The sequence below is a fragment of the Lonchura striata genome, chromosome 12 (genome assembly GCF_046129695.1).
Source record: "Lonchura striata isolate bLonStr1 chromosome 12, bLonStr1.mat, whole genome shotgun sequence".
Lineage (NCBI taxonomy): Eukaryota > Metazoa > Chordata > Aves > Passeriformes > Estrildidae > Lonchura > Lonchura striata.
The window spans coordinates 13,068,341-13,077,685 of record NC_134614.1 but is presented as its reverse complement, the minus strand read 5'-3'; positions in this window follow the sequence as shown (position 1 = coordinate 13,077,685).

Below are 9,345 nucleotides of genomic sequence, written 5' to 3'. Positions count from 1 at the left end.
ATTAGAAAGCAAAAAATTGCAAGGGAAAGAAAACACATTGCTGCAAAATTAAGGTGGATATTTTAATTGCCCAGAGGCATGGAATTGCAGTCCACTGCAGAGTTTGCTCTGCTCCAGAAGATCACTCTAGAAAATGATTACTGATTTCCATAAATAATCTCCAACCTTTTAATTTTAAAGGCTCAAACAAATGTCTCTGACAAGACACTTGGATGCTGCCTGAGTTTGATGCAAATACCCTAATAAGAATAATTAAAAATTTTCACACATGATGTTGGGAAGACGATGTAGAGGGGAAAAGTAGTGAATTATGGATGGCAAGGGAAAGAGATTGTTGTAATGAAACAAAAGATACAATGGAGTTAGAAGTGCAGATGACCTCAATGACCTTGGACTTTTCAAGTTATTCATTTCTCCTGTGCAAACTTCTTGAAAATTGCTTTGAGATCATATGCCCTGAGGCTCTTCATGAAGGGACATTTCTGTAGAAATTTGGATGGGCTCCTTTCTGGTTTGGGTGGGTGCTGCCTAATGCTGCTCTCTTTCCATGTGTGCATACTTGGCCTTCAAACCATCAGTTTTTTCCATGGTACTTTTCACTGGAGCAAGGGTGGGTTGTGCTTGTTGGTGTCTGTGTCTGCCAGAACCCCCCTGAGGTCCCAGTTGTGCTTTGCAAAGCTGTTTTGAGGGGAGAAGAAAAAGAAACAGAAAAAAGGAGATGATTGACAGTAGCCCTTTAGATTTCTGTTGTTAATGCACCAGTAATAAGATAAGGCTTATCTTTAAATGTTCATGGAATCGAGACTTTGATGGAAACAGGCTTTTGGGTTAATATATTTTTGATAGATAAAGCAGAATGAAATGAATAGACCAGAGGAACATACAGTATTTAGAGAAAGAGATATTTTTTGTTTAAATCTCTCTCCTGGCATGCTGTCTGGGAGCATGTGACATTCACATATAAATGGTGTGTTTGTAAACACACAGTTTGTCTGTTTTAGAGGGATATGGGGACCTAAAAGGGGTGTTGCTGGGCTAAGAGGCTGCTGAGTGAGATGAAATCTGCTAGTTGAGATGAAAAATCTCACCTTCTGTCCCTTCACTTCCGTTCAAGTCCAGCTCTTGCTGGGTGGGTGAATGTGAACAGATAAGAGTTTGCAGCGTAGAGATTTTGCCTCCCCCATGCTCTGACATGAAAAAGGAGTTGCGTGCCAGCCCCTTTGAGGAGTTTGGGCAGCAATGTTCTGTTGTTTGAGCTGCTCAGGGGGACTTTGGGATGTTGTAGTCATTAATGCATTTCAGCTCAAGCCCTTTGGATGGTCTGTTTTGCATATTTGCACATTTGGATGAAATTATCTCACACCCATGCGTACGTAGCACAGTGTCTGGGAAGGCCATGCCGAGGGGACAGAGCCTCCTCGCAACAAAGAGCTGCAGCATCTGGGACTTGGACCCCAGACCACTTGGATTGCTGTTTTTCCATTTTGTATTTACATCACAGTTGTTGAATTTCATCTGCCTGACTTCATCCCCCTCTTTTACACCTCTTCAGTGAGAAGTCATCTGTCCTTCCTGGACTCTCCCTGCCCAGGAACCTCTGTGCTACATCTGAGCCACGCAAGTTCATTTTCTCCCTAACCTGCCTGGACTCAAAATAATCTCTCTCTCTTAGGATATGCTGACATAACCCCAGCATTTTACCAAATCTTACAAAGTATCACTAAAAATGGCTGCTAGGGCATCACATAGAATTGCTGGTAAATATTGCCTGGCAAGTGAGTGTCACAGCTGGGAGAAGAAGGTCCCAGAGTCTTCGAAGACAGACAAAGGGGTCTATAAAACCTGTAATTCAGAACTACCTGGGAGAGCAAGAGACACAAATATGCATTTGATTTTACAAAATCTTTGATTTCGCAATGCCAAACTGGGGACTTAATTTCTCTTGTATTAATACAACCTCTTTAGCTTGGTCCAGGTTTTTGCTTGTTTAAGAGGTTATAAAGTGAGGTCTGGAAACAGGGTGAAAGCTTTGGTTCTTTTCAAAACTGGTGACAGAAGTCTGACTTAATGCCATTAGGATTGGCATCAAATCCAGGCAAACAATTTTTCCAGAAGAAATGTTGCATAGAACAGACTACAAGTGTAGTAGGGTCCAAATTCCCCATTCATTTATCATTTCTTGCTTTTTCAGCCTTTCACTGAGTAGTGAGCTCTGGGCTCTGAGTTTCTGAGCTTGTTTATCCCTGTTCCTGGTGTCCCTTTTTTCAGCTGTGCTTGTGGGCACCTGTCACAAGTGCCAGTCTTTGCATCACCCTGAAATTTGCTTCCTTTTTACATTTTAATGGGGTTTGTTCATTAGGAAGCAAATGCATTTTAGAAACCTGCATGTATGTTGGTTAGAATGCATTTGTGTAGCTCACAGACCTCTATATTTAATTAACGTAAAACAACCGTCTTGAATCTAAGAAGCTATCTAGTTGCAATTAGTTCTTGTTTGCTAATTAATTACCAATGGATGATTAAAGACTTGTTTACTGAGGTTTAGCAGCTATCAAGACACACATCTAGTACTCAGGGGATTTACTATGCAGTAGCTGGATTGTTGAATTAAATTCTTATTGGAGACCTTTAAACTGTGGCTGAAGAAAGCTGCTCTGCTGATGGAGTTTCCTTTCCCAGCTCACCTGGCTGCTCCAGGTCCTGCTGCCCTGGGTAGCTTTGCTCTTAAAGGGAGGCTGGTTAGGCTGGTACACCTGACTCACTGGGGTCAGCAGCTTGTTTCCTTCTGCAGATTAAAGGCATGGAAAACCAGGATCTCGGGTCTTGGCTCTCTTGGTCCAGCAGTGCTGCTTGCACACACTGTCTGTCATGTCTGGCAGTCATGGTTTATCTCTGTCTCTTTGTAGGTGCTCATCACATCTTAGTCCAAACACACAGCCATGAATTGAGTCTTGTTCTGTTGGGATTTGATTGCAGACTGGCTTTTGCTCCTGCATGCAGGCTTTTGGTTTTGCTTCTTTTGACAATTTGCTGGGTAGTTTTGTTGAATTTTTTTAAGTCTGTGGGTTTGTTCCAGATTCAATCCCTGTGTTTATGGACTATTTGGTCACCAAACCCCAAGTTTCTGCTCACCACTTGATGAATAGGATCAAGATTTATGATGGCAATTAGTGGTTTTTTGGGTAACCAGCTGGAAAAAGCTTGAGAAGGTGGTGTGTTCACTGCCTTCTCAAAGACAAGCTCTTGAGGTGCCTGGAGATGAGCAACCAGCACTGCTCACTGCTTTTGAGAGCCCTGCCCTGCATGTCATGGATAAAACAATGGAAGGGAAAGTTAAACACTGATACTCACACACAGAAACTCTTGAGTTTGCCACAGAGAGTTGCTTCCTGCAGATTGGCATGAACAAAAGCTGTCCATGCAGGTGTTATGAATTATAAGGGACAGCAATGTGCTTTAGGAGAGCAGCAGTTCAGAGTTTGGAGGGTTGGCTTTAAAGCTGTCTGCAGGATCTTCAGCCTCTGTCAAGGACTGCTCTTGCATTTTGGTTTTTAGCCAGCAGGTCATGAAAGGAGGTAGGAGACCAGCAAGGGTGCTGGGAGTTTCTACATGGAGACAAACTTGGTAGGATTTCATGGAACAATTTTATCCATTATTTCATTTTCTCTTGTGCTTTTCTTATTTATAAGCTAGAGGTTTGGATTGCTTTTCTCCAGACTCTCTCACTGAGCGGAGCTGGCAGGGAAAAAAAAATCAGAGAGAATGAGCAACTGTGGCAGAAAACTGATTAAAAAGAATAATTAGCATTTGCCCCTGATAAATGAGCAAAGCCATTAATTAGACTGATTTACTCCTGGCTTTTTTTTTCCCTTCTCCCTTTCCTCTCTCTTTTTTTTTTTCCCTCTTTATCAAATGGCAGTGCCGTGACTGCCCCTTTGGTACGTTTTCATCAGCTTTTCACCAGTTGTCAGAGCTAACACCCTCCTTTCCTGGAGCCCAAGCAGCCTCTTGTAGCTAATGGATATGGAATGCAGCCAGAGCTGATAGCTGCTAGATCTCCACTGGCTTACAGGTGTTTCCATCATTACTGGCATATTATCTGCCACAGGGTCTCCTTCTTCCTCCTCCTCCTCCTCTTATTTTTTCTCTCTGTTTTCAGCCTTCTGTGCAGTGTTCTAGAAGTAATTACAGTTTAAAAAAAAAAAAAGCTGGCAAAATTTTAAGAATTTTATTTTATGCAACACGATGTCCCGGTGATCAAATCAATTTCTTTTTTTGGCACGGTGACAAACAGCGATGCTGCTGCTGTCGCCTGTTTGAATGTAATTACCAGGATGAAAGGGAGAATTTTAATTAAGACAATTTCCCCCCACACCTTCTTCCCTCCTCCTTGTTCAAATAATGAGCTGGGGGCTGTGGTTTTTTTAGTGCTGGGGTTTTTTAATATGTGCTTTTTTTATTAAGAAATACTACTAATCATCAAACTATTGCATATTATGTCATGACTGTGCCCCCCCACCCTGATGAGAACTGGCTGAAGGCTTGGATCCATGCAGAATGGGAAAATGATGCATTCACAGTCTCAAATGGGAGCTGGGCACTATACAAGCCAATATGAGCATAAAAGTCCTTGTTTCAGATCTTAAATGGTGCAAATGGGATTGCTGGCATGTATATGGTGCTTGGAGACTTTTGTGATTAATTATTATATGCATTCCTGTAATGCCCAGAGGTCAAATTTTTCATGCAGTTTAGAGCCCTGGAAGCAGAAACAGGCCCAAGTGGCTGCCTGGGAGCCAAAAGCCACAGAAACATCACAACATCTGGATTTGACCTTCATTCTTTAGACCCAGCTCTAATTTAGGGAAGCATTTGAATTGTGTTCTGGGCAGTGGGTAAGAAGAAGGAGGAAGAAAGCTTCTGGCAAAGGGCAGATGTGCAGTGAAATGGGAGAAGAATATACTGGGATTTGTTGGAAGGAGCTGGTAGAAAGCTGAGAACAAGTAAATGGCAAGTGGAGCTGGGAAACAAGGGAATGAGAGTTTATCTGGAATGGGATTCACTTTTAAAGTTCAAGCAAGTACAAATGGATAATTCATAGGAGCCTCTGGTGTGGGAGATGCATTGGCAATGGGTTTGCAGGTCAGGACAATCAGAGTCAGGGCTCTGTGAGGTGCTGGACTAAGATTTTCAGGGGTAGTCAACCAAATTCCTTAATCATTCTGTGTCTTATGTCAGGGGGTGCATGCTGGGGATGATTTTAACTGGCTGTTGCCTTGGAGGGACATGTTACCCTGCAGTACTGTCACCTCTGTGGCCCTGAGTGTCAGCACCATTTGCAGAAGTTAGAGGTCAAGTTCTCTGGGACTTGTACCCTGATGCACAGGCAGGAGCATGGAGAGGAACCTTTCTTCTTTCTGCTGTTGCTGTTCTTCTTGTTGGGGTTTTGTTGTAATTGTTTTGGTTGGGGGTTGTTTGTTTGGGGTTTTTTGTTGGTTTGTTTGTTTTTGGTTTGGTTGTTTTGGTTTTTTTTGTTTTTGTAGGGAGGGCAAGGACACCTTCCTAGTCCTCTGAGATTTGCCCCTCTCTGGGTTCACCCCATAGCATGCATCACAATCCTGTTGTGCTCTTTCAGACACAGGCAGGGCATCCTCTGCAGCCTGGCCACCCAGGTCTGTTAGCAATCCGGAGTGGTTGGTTCAAGGTAATTCAAATTGCCTCCTTCCCCCAGGGCAGGACACATACTGCCTCCAAAATATCCCTTTTAACCTGCAGCCTTGGGACCAGGGCAGTGCCATTACTTGGGACTGAAATTAGGTCTTCAAAGGGTTGGTGTTGGAAGGGACTACAAAGAGGAAATTGATTTCCCAGATGTGTTTTTGAAGCATGTCTCGTGTCAGTGGAAGGTAATTTAGACCGATCTGGGCTCTTGGTTTCCCAGAACAACTGAAAGTTTCTGTGCAAGCTCCTTGGCTGTGCAGTGTGTGGCAGGTAGCCTGAGCAGGGCTGGTCCCCAGGCTCCACCCTGCCCTCCTGGGGATCACTTTAGGCATGATGTGAACATTGCTGGACAAATAGGAAAACCAGCAGAGCAAGGCAGGTGCTGGATAAAAAATGAAGGCAGCAAGCTCTGTTTGGGTCTCTTCACTAGTTCAGTGATACTCAGAGGGGTCACAGCTCTGCCTCCCACCTCTCCTGTCTCGCTGGCTGCCATGGAGCACTGGAGCTCAGGCATTTGGGCAGAGCCGGTTGAAAAAGCTGAAAAAAAGGAACTGGTAGAACTCGAACCTTGGCTGAATGTCTGCCCCGTCCTCTGCAAAGAAACCATTATAAAATCCATGTGCCTACACCTGGGTTTTCAAACCCAAAGGGGGAACTTTTCTCCTTTATTCATTGCCAAGTGAGCTGAGCCATAGGTGAGCTGTGGTGTAGGGTGTGAAGACCAAAGTTACTGGATAGAGGAGGTCAGGGGGTTTAGGTGAGGAACAACACCAGAACCAGCGTGGTAAGAGAACAGGGTGGATATATCACTGTGCTTTCAAAGGCCTTGGGCTCTGCTGGATGTGTCCTAAAGCTGACAGCCATTCATGGGCTGGCATTCAGCACCACAATGGCCAGTTGTCCTGGAAAAGACTCCTCCTTTAGGGTGGCAGCCCTCAAGGGTTTGGCAGAGCTTGGGTGTGCTGGGTTAATGAGCAAGGATCGGTATGCATGCTCCTACCACACACAAACACACGCAGTAATCTGAATTATTTGTGTGCAGCCCAGGTCCCTGGCTTGCTCAATCCCAGCGTGGAAATTGTGCCTGAGGTTAATGCACTGCAAAGAATGTAGGGGAAATGTTTTGCGTTTTAAACAAATAAAAATCAGCGCGTATTTTTTTAACGCTTGCTGACCAGCTCTTCACATCCTGTTAAGCTAAATATTTGCATGGTGGTGGTGCAGAGAGGGCTGAGCAAGGAGCCCCTGTGTTTCGTTTGGGTGGCTCTATATTGCCATCAGCTGCTCTTTCCTCTTCTGTCTGTTTTTCTTAGCAGGGTCAGGACGAGTTTCACAGTCCAAATGGTTCACTGCAATTCTCTACAGGATATCCTCATTTTACTTTAATGGGGAGGAAATTAATGAAACATACAGGCCCTGGGGCTTCAAATACTATACATTAATATTATCCCAACGTATTGTGGTATGTGCACTCTCTCAGACTAAACTTTACACTGGACAGAGGAAGTTGTGATCAGATTCAGGTGCCTGTGAAATTTAAGTGGTGGGGGGGAGAGGGGGAAAAAAATAAAGGAAAAGAGAAGCTTGAAGCTGTTTCCTTCCATTTCAGCCCCTGATCAGTGTGAGAACGGGGATGTTCAAATGGGATCAGGTCAATACAAACCAAATAAACTCTCCCCACTGTTAGGACAGGAGTATTTGTGTATCTGAGAGACTCATTCTTTTGATTTGTTGCTTACCTACTTTGGAGACCAAATTCTTCCCATCTGTCACTAGGCCAGTAGTGATCTAAGACAGTGGTGGTCTTTGCAGAGGATGTGCTGCTAAAGGATTCCAAATCTTCCCACCTCCCTTTCCTCCAAGTGAAAAACACCACAAAATGGGAGAGTGTCATAAAGAAAATCAAGTTCAGCCTCAGTTTTCTTTGGTGGTTACAGGGAAAATGAAGAAGGCAGGTCTGAGCATTCAGCTGTTACCCCCTGTGCCAGCCACCTCATAAGCCAACAATTTCCATGCAGTGATGCATTCTGGCTTCAGCACAGCCCAGAGCCTTCAGCTGGGGGTGCCTGGGCCAGACAGTGGATCTGTATGTTATTAAGCCTCTCAAGACAACCAAGAAGCTTTGGCCATGTATTGAAAACAGCTTAGACCCAGGGTGCTCAGCTGCCATCCCACTGCTGCTCTGAGCTGCTTAAATACAGCCCCTCTTGTGTAGCTGCTCCTGCAGCTGGAAGGGGGTCACTTACACTGGGCTGTATTGGGCCAGCTCCTCAAAGCTGCTGACTCCTGTGAATTCTGGTTTTCCTTCTGGGATTTTTGTTTTGTTTTCTTTCTCCTCGTGCTGCAATTTACTCATGTTACAGCAACTGGCACTGCCTTTGCATCAAAAGGAACAGTCCTTCACAATTTTAGTGGAAGAATGTGGAGGAGGGGGATCTTGTTTGGAGAAACTGGCTGCATCAAGGAAAAATAAGAATTTGAATTGTCATCATGGTCTTGGGAAATAACAAGGCTCTTTTTTTTTTTTTTTTTCTTAGAAATGCACTAAAATACCTTCCATTTTATATGGGCTGAAGCAGAAAGCAAACCCCCTCCCGTTTCCCAACTCCACATCCCCATCTCTGTCCATTTGATTTTAAATGTAGCTGAACTGCTTGCCTGGTGGAGAAAACCACAACTTGAATATTACCACATTTTGCAAACTGAAGGCTCTGCCTTGGGATATGGGGACAATTTATTAGTGGAAATATCTTTAATTAATTTGTGCACAAGTTCGTGTTTTTCTTTAATTCTTCTCCCCAGGCACTTGACCCATAGTAATGAAATCCGGGAGTCCTTTTCAGAAAATTACTTTCTCAGCATTTTTGTTCCTTTTAAAGTTAAGTGTATCGCATAATGACCATGAAATGTTATCCTCTATTAGGAACACACTTTTCACTGAGAGTCTTCAAATAGAGTTTATTACCAGGAACTCTGTGGTAAGCTGCCATCCGCTGCCTCACGGTCACACAGGCCTGGCTTTGAAGTGCTCTGCCCGGGCAGCTGGGGTGGGACTGCTTGTCACTGAGGAAGGCAGGTCCAAGCTTTGGTTCCAGCCTCAAAGGCCAGGCCCAGGAGAGAGCAGAGCTCTGACATCAGTGGCCATAAGCTGGACAATGGCCTCCTGCAGCCCAGGAGAACCCAGGTGTTTGGGAACCTCACGTGTGACCTGGCCCCTGGGCAGTTCTAGGTGCTTCCAGCATTGCAGTTGGAAATGCAGACCTTTTTGTTGGGTCTGAGCAGGGACCATGACCAGAATGGCTCTTGCTGGCCCTGTCCCCACCAGTGTCATGTTGTGGTGGCAGAATCTCAATGGTTTCTTCTTGTCCAGGCTGCCCCTAGGGAATGGCTCCAGGCTCGGGAAAGCAGGACATGCCTTGAGAGGTCCTTTGGAGTCTTTGCCTTTCACTGCAAACAGTCCATAAGGACAGAATGGTTTCCTTTTGCACAGGGATGGGCCAACAGTCCCCTGTGGTTTGGCATGTGGGGATGTTGGCACTGACACAACAGACACTGGTGATTGAGGGGTTGTTTGGGAGTAATGCTGCCAAGGCACAATGGGATTTTTCAGTTTTTTGCAACGGA